This window comes from Cicer arietinum, chromosome 7 (genome assembly GCF_000331145.2).
Source record: "Cicer arietinum cultivar CDC Frontier isolate Library 1 chromosome 7, Cicar.CDCFrontier_v2.0, whole genome shotgun sequence".
Taxonomy (NCBI): Eukaryota; Viridiplantae; Streptophyta; class Magnoliopsida; order Fabales; family Fabaceae; genus Cicer; species Cicer arietinum.
This window is the reverse complement of record NC_021166.2, coordinates 31,855,045-31,862,902: the sequence shown is the minus strand read 5'-3', so window position 1 is coordinate 31,862,902 and position 7,858 is coordinate 31,855,045.

Here is a 7,858-nt window from a genome sequence, read left to right as displayed (position 1 = left end):
GTTCTGGATTTCCTTTGTAATTGTCTTGTCATATGCCCAGATTGATCGAACTTTCTTGACATTTGATTTTTGGAGTTTGCAGACTGTCATGATTTTTGTTTGTCTTTGAGTCCTTTGATCTTTGAGATCAAATAACCTTTTTGAGTCTGAATGCGCAATTATCATTAGATCCTTTGTAAAGAATCAATTCTCAAACAAGAGTATGATTTGCCTATGTTTTTGCAGAATTTCAAGTATGTATGTGATTGATTATGGATATTGAAGCACTTGAATTTCTTGCTTAGAATCGGGATAATGGCCTTCTATTTATAGGTTGTAGATGTACTTGAATGAAGGTACAAGAGCTGTTGGAGAGACTTTGCTTTTTGACTGAAACATTATTTCAGAATAAAAATAATCCTTCTTTGAAATAGCTTTTTGACTTTTAATGGTTTAGCATTTAAAGCAGTTATGTCCTTTCTTAGAAAGTGCTCTTGACGTTTCTTCATTGATCTTGGATGGTACATTATCTGTCTTGAGTCTTAGTGTAGCTAGAGAAGGTTGGAGATGAATTGCAGATCAAAACAGAGAGAAACAGAGATGATGTCTCTGTCAGTTTGAACTTTCTTGAGCTTAAATAATCATTATGGAGTTCCCGTTTTAAACGTTCTGGATTTCCTTTGTTATTGTCTTGTCATATGCCCAGATTGATCGAACTTTCTTGACATTTGATTTTTGGAGTTTGCAGAGTGTCATGATTTTTGTTTGTCTTTGAGTCCTTTGATCTTTGAGATCAAATAACCTTTTTGAGTCTGAATGCGCAATTATCATTAGATCCTTTGTACTGATTAGTTATGAATAATTTCCAGGGCATACTCTTTGTCAAAGAGATAGAAAAGGTTTGTCCAATATGCTGTGATGGACAGTTGTTGAAGCTGAAGATCATTCTCTGTTATGATGCAGAATGATCTTGTTGCTTCTTTTCTTGATTTGCTTGATTCTGTTCTTAATTAAATCCACTCAAAAACACTCAAAAACATTTTAATTAAATCCACTCAAAAACATTTTAGAATCAAAATTAACTTTCTTAATTAACCTTTGTTTATTTTCATCAAAACTTTAAATATAGAGTTTGTCTCAACAAAAGCAAGTACAATTAACAAGCTATAAAGGACTCTGCTGTTTGTACCTTCAGACATACCTGCACACGTAACTTAAAGCAATTAATCATTTCAGACAACTAGCATGATCACAAGTACAAGTCAGGTAATCTTAAACCAATTCGAAGAACGTTCTTGGATCTCAAGAACATTCATGGCTTCAACATGAACAATCCTACTTTATGGTTGATCTTATCCATTCACTTACTCATGACAATTGGCCTACTTCCAATGGTTAAATGAGTTGTCATAAGCTCTCTTGAAGCCTATAAATAAATCTTCACGATGAAAAACAAAATATAACTAAAAGTGCAAAGCAAAACACCAATCATTCAATCATACTCGAGTGTGTCAAAATCATTCTAAAGTTGAAATTCCATTCTCTGAGTGTTTTTCAAATAAGTGATAATTGAGTTCTAAACTACAAAATCTATTTCTCAAACAAGAGTTCAACAATACCTAGATTCTAACATTCTCAAATCATTACTTTGTAACTCAAGGCTATATTGTTAACATAGCTTGAGTAGTGTGTAAAAATCATTTTATGATTTAAAAAGTAGATTGTAAAATCCTTTCTGAAATAGTGTTAGGTAACCTGTGGAAATCCTTTCTAGGTTGAAAGGTGGAGATTGTGTAATAGATCAAGATTGATCTGTCAAAACTAAGAACATTCTTGCTTTGAACGCTTAGTGGAAAATCTCACATTTGTGAGGACTGGACGTAACCCGTGTTGGGTGAACTAGGATATATGCTTGTGTGATCTCTCTATCTCTATCTCTATCTCTATTTATTGTTTGTCTTACATTCAGTTTTTATATTGATATTGATGTTTTTCAACTAACCTATAACGTTCTTCGTTTATAACCAAGATCAATCTTGAGTCAAACTTTTCAGTTTTTAAACAGGAATTTTTTTAAAAAGGAAATTATAATTAAAACCTCCATTCCTTATAATTGACATTTTTATTTCAAGTTTATGTGCTAGTGAATGGGAGTCCTACAAAGAGTTTGCTATGTGGAGGGGATTGAGTTCATGGCTTCAAACTGCGGCAAAAATGCTTAACTACAAGATGCGATGTGTTCCATTCAAATATTTGGGGTTGCCTATTAATGATAATCATAGGCTGTCTTTGTGAAAATCTAGAACTTCATCTTTGGATGACCGTTTAGTTCTCCTCAAAATTATCTTGTCTACATTACCAATTTATTTTCTTTCTTTTTGCAAGGCTCATTCAGGTATAATTTGTCAACTTGAATATATTTTTAATTGTTTCTTTGGGGTGGGAATGAGGAAGTTAGTAAGGTTCATTGGGTCAATTGGAATAATGTGTGTTTGTCTTTAGTGAAAGCTGGATTAGGAGTCTCAGATTTGAATTTTTTTAATAAGGCTCTATTAAGTAAATGACATTGGAGGTTAAAAACAGAGTCAGAAGGCCTTTGGATTAAGGTGTTGATCAATAAATATGGAGTGGAAGTTGGGGAATTTAGGACGGGAAGAGTTGGCATTGAAGAAAAATAGTTTGATAAAAAATTATTTAAAATTATTGGGAATGTGAGGAATATTGTTTTGGAAGGATTAATGGTTGGTTGGTGGGGTTTTGTGTGAGAAATTTAGTAGGTTATTTCGTCTGTCTTTGCAACAAAAGGAAAGCGTATAAGTTATGCTAGAGTTGTTGCGACTGGAGGGTGTTCAAGGGTGGATATGGCAGAAGCAATTGTTTGTATGGGAAGAGGAATTAGTGGAGCAGTGTAAGATTTTGACGTTCATTTGCAGGTTAATGTAAGAGATAAGCGGTCGTGGAATAAAATACAAGGACGGCTGTATTCGATCAAGGAGACATATTTTATGATGTAATAGGAGTTTGTCGCGGGTGTCACTGCACCTCCATTTTAAGACCTAGTATTATGGTTTTCTTTTGTCTATTCAAAAATATCATTACTTGTGCGGAGGTTGTTTCAAAATAGGTTGCCTACAAAGGATAATTTATTTCGCCAAAGAATAATTTTTTTGAAGATCAACAATGTGTAGCAGGTTGCGGGGAAGTTAAAACAATCCATAAAGGGAATTTTTTTTTAGTACCCCCTTTCTGAAAAAAAAAATACATATATACCCTCTTTTGAAAACTATATACGCAAATGCCCTCTTTTTTTGTTTAGTTACAAGTCGCCATTTGGAATGACGACTTCCTTAAGGAAGCCCAAGTTCCAAATGGCAACTTCCCACTTGATTTTTTTAAATAAATAAAAAAATTCAATTTTTTTTTTAAATTTTTAATAGATAACATAAATATTATATACATAATTAATTAATATAAAAATAAATAAATAGAAATTTTAAATTAAAAAATATTTTTAGTAAACCCAAGTTTTAAATGGGCATTTTTCAAAAGTTTTTTTTAAAAAAAATTAATTCAATTTTTATTGAAATAACAAAATAATATATATAATTAATATAATTCATAAAAATAGATAAATAAAAATTTTAAATTACGATAAAATTTTAGGAAATTTAAGTTCAAAATGCCGATTTCTCAAAGGTTATTTTTTTTTTAATAAATTATTTCAATTTTTATTGAAATAATAAAAGTAATATATAAATAATTAATATAATTCATAAAAATAGATTTATAGAAATTTTAAATTCCGATAAAATTTTAGGAAGTCCAAGTTCGAAATATCGATTTCCCAAAGGTATTTTTTTTAAAAAAAATTATTTCAATTTTTTTTTCAATTTTTATTGAAATAATAAAAATAATATATATATATATATATATATATATAATTATAATCAATATAATTCATAAAAATACATAAAAATTCATAAAAATACATAAATATCAAATTTAAATTACGATAAAACTTTAAATTACATAATTTATTCATAAAAAACATCACAAATTTTACAAAAATTACGATAATTAATGTCGAAGGTGGCCTCCAGTACCATATTACCGAGGTTTTCTCACACGTACGGGATTTTGGCGACGCCTTGGTACATCATGAGTTTGTTGTTGTTGTTGTTCTTCTTCTTCTTCTTCTTGATCTTCGTCTTCTTGCTGTGTAGGATGTCTAGGAGGAAGTGCTGCAGAAGAACTACTTCCACCTTGAGTCCAGTTGGATATTTGATTCAACGGAGTATATGCATTCTCAAAGCTTGGAATTTGAAAGTTTTGTTGACACATATTATTCAGTAATTTGGTAGCAGACTCAGGTGTATTATGACGAGTGTTGAACATGTTATACAACAATTCCTCTTCACTTGATGCAAATGATAGTCGACGATTGTCTTCTTGATGTGGTTGTTGGCTGTCAAAATTAAATTGTTCCCCTGGCGTGAACCCGTAAGATTGATGTGGTGTGTGGGTAAAAGTATGAGGAGTCAGTTGAGTGTCAAGAGGTGTTGGTATATAATGTTGATTTTGTTGTGTTGCGTTGGGCATTGATTCTTGGAAAAAATATTGGCTAGATTATGGTGGAGGTTGGGGGTAAAAAAATGTTGACTAGATTGCGGTGAAGGTTGAGGGTGAAAAAAAAGTTGGCTAGATTGCGGTGGAGGTTGAGGGTGAAAAAAATGTTGGCTAGATTGTGGTGGAGGTTGAGGTGGAGGTTGGGGTGGATTAACACGAGGATCAACCAATTGGTTTTCTACAGAAATAAATCGTTTAGAATTTTTACAAAACCAAACTATGTATTCATAACTTGGTTTGAATTCAACATTTAGAGGTTGACCATGAAGAATATGATTATCTCGTTCATTCCACTCTTTGTTCTCATTTTCGTAGAATAATGTCCAACTATAGTCAACTTGTTTATGCAAATCTACCTTATGATACTTTCTCATGTTCCTCAGAGGATGTGTTTATGGCTAAGTGATCTTAAATTTTGAGATGAGTCCTATAATAAGTAAAGAATAAAAATATATTTGAAGATATTAGAATGAGATGAATCATACCCTAGTATAAAAAATATTTTAGAATGAAACTTAGTATAAAATATATTAAAAAAAAAATATTTTAGAAGATATTATAATAAAACTACATTTTAGAATAAAACTGAGTATAAAATATATAACATAAAGTATTGTATTACTTACAAAATTTTGAATGTGGTGTAGCGCTGATCTGTGATTATCATCATTCCATAACAATGCCATTTAGATGAAATATAAAGACCAAGCAAGAAATATTAATAGTGAAAGAGTGAAAATATAAAGAAAGTTGAAGTTGTTAAGAGTGGAAGAGTGAAGAAATATGATCATAGACTTAGCCTATTTATAAACAAAACAATACTTTGAATGACCAATAAAATATTATGCATGCAAGGATTAGATTTGACAATACACAACAAGCACTTTGAAAATACACAATGGCAAGGATTAGATTAGATGGAGAAGACTAGGCTGAACAGAAGCAAGTTCCCAACGTGAGAATAAATTCAGATTCCATCTAAATTGCCTTTCCAAATGGCGATTTTTCAAAGCTTTTTCCAAGGTCGCCTTTGTGAATGGCGAGTTGCTGCAGGTGTGTCACGAGCTCGCCATTTGGGATGGAGACTTATCAAAGGGATGTCACGAAGTCGCCTTTGGGAAAGGCGACTTGTAAGGCAATGCATGCATGCACGTCTAGGCTAAAGCAATGGCAGTGCAAAAGATTTGAATTATCACAATCGGATTCCACAAGTGTTGGCAGCATTTTACAGCATTGCATGTATCACAATTGGTCTTCCATAATTGCATGTATTACAATTGGTTGTCTATAAATATTATCTATTATTTTCATTGCATTTCATCTCAATCTCAATATCTGATTTTCATATCAATGGAACCAAAAAATATAGTTTTTCTTATTTATTACATGGTGAAATATGTGAAAGACAAGATATTGATAAATATTTCAAAAGCGATGAAAAAAAGCTATTCGAGTTAATTTTGGATGCAACCTTACCTACTTGAAGAAAAAAATTGAAGCAAAGTTGAGGTTAGAAAATCAAAAGGTGTCTAATATGATTTTTCGACACCCTATCTCATTTGGACAAGGCCTAGTTTATTATGAGTTGTTAAATGTTGAAGACGACGAAGATGTTGAACTCATGTTTGATGTTCATAAACAGTGGCCACAACTCGGATCTATCGAGTTATATGTCACATTTGAGGATGGTAATCCATTATACGATGTTGGTCAACCATCATCCTCAACCACACCTGACCTTGAATACCATTTTCAAACATAAAACATTTATTCTTTTCAAAATTATGAATCTTACCAACCCGACCCATACCAACCCGAACCATACTTTGACCAGGCCGAAACATCTGAACCTGAACCATCTCAACCTGAACCATATATTCCATTAGGTGATATGGCCGATTTTGATCAACAAGAAATAAGTGAAGAGAGTGAAGAAGAAACATACTTTGATGAAGACGAGGACGAGGACGAGGACGACGAAGATGACAATGACAATGGTGACGATCTAGAGTACGATCCACCATTCCATATGTGTAATCTAAATTTGGATTATGCTTACCAATCCTCCGAATTTGATATGCCATCTAATGAACCACCTCCATTAGATGCATCTCTTGAGATTGGAATGAAGTTTAATAGCAAACTAGATTGTCAACTTGCAATTAAGCATTATCACATCAAACACTCCCTCAATTACCGTGTAGTGAAATCTGATCAATACAGGTATGTAATTAAATGTGTGAATCCACAATGCTTGTTCAAATGCAGGGTTTCGTTAAGTCAAAAAAGTAAGCAATGGGTGATTGTTCATTTGAAGGGGCCCCACAATTGCGCAAATTCCTCTATGTCACAGGATCATACCAAGCTTGACTCTAACATCATATGCGAAAGCATAAAGTCGCTTTTGAAAGCTGATCCATCAATTAAAGTGAAGGTGATCATTGCACATATTCAGGAACGATACAACTATACAATCACCTATAGAAAGACATGGATGACAAAGAACAAAACTATCAAAACAATTTATGGGAACTGGGAAAAGTCTTACAATGACCTTCCAAGGTGGTGGTTGACTATGCAAAAATTTCTTCCAAGAACTATTGTGGAAATGGAAGTATCATTTGCATATTCTGATAATACTCTATTACAGGGGTCAAAAATTTTCAAACGACTATTCTAGGCTTTCCCTCTGTGCATATCTGGGTTTAAATTTTGTAAACCATTTGTCTTAGTGGATGGAACTTGGACCCACATATGAAGGTGAAACATTGTATCACAATCCTCAAATGCGGAGAATTAAAAAAGGTCGTCCAAATAGTACCCGTATTAGAACTGAAATGGACGTTAAAGAAAAAGTACCGAGAAAATGTGGATTATGTCGATTAACTGGCCATACTCGAAAACATTGTCCAAATGTTACAGCCACCTCTAGTCAATTATCCTAATTTCTATTTATGTAGTTTTATCGTAATTTAAATTTGATATTTATGTATTTTTATGAATTATCCTAATATATTATTGTTTATATATATTTTTGCTATATATATTATTTATGAATTTATATATATATATATATATATATATATATATATATATTATTTTTGTTATTTCAATAAAAATTGAAATAAATGTTTTTTTAAAAAAACCTTTGGGAAATCGGCATTTCGAACTTGGGTTTGCAAAATTTTATCATAATTTAAAATTTCTATTTATCTATTTTTATGAATTATATTAATTATATATATATATATAT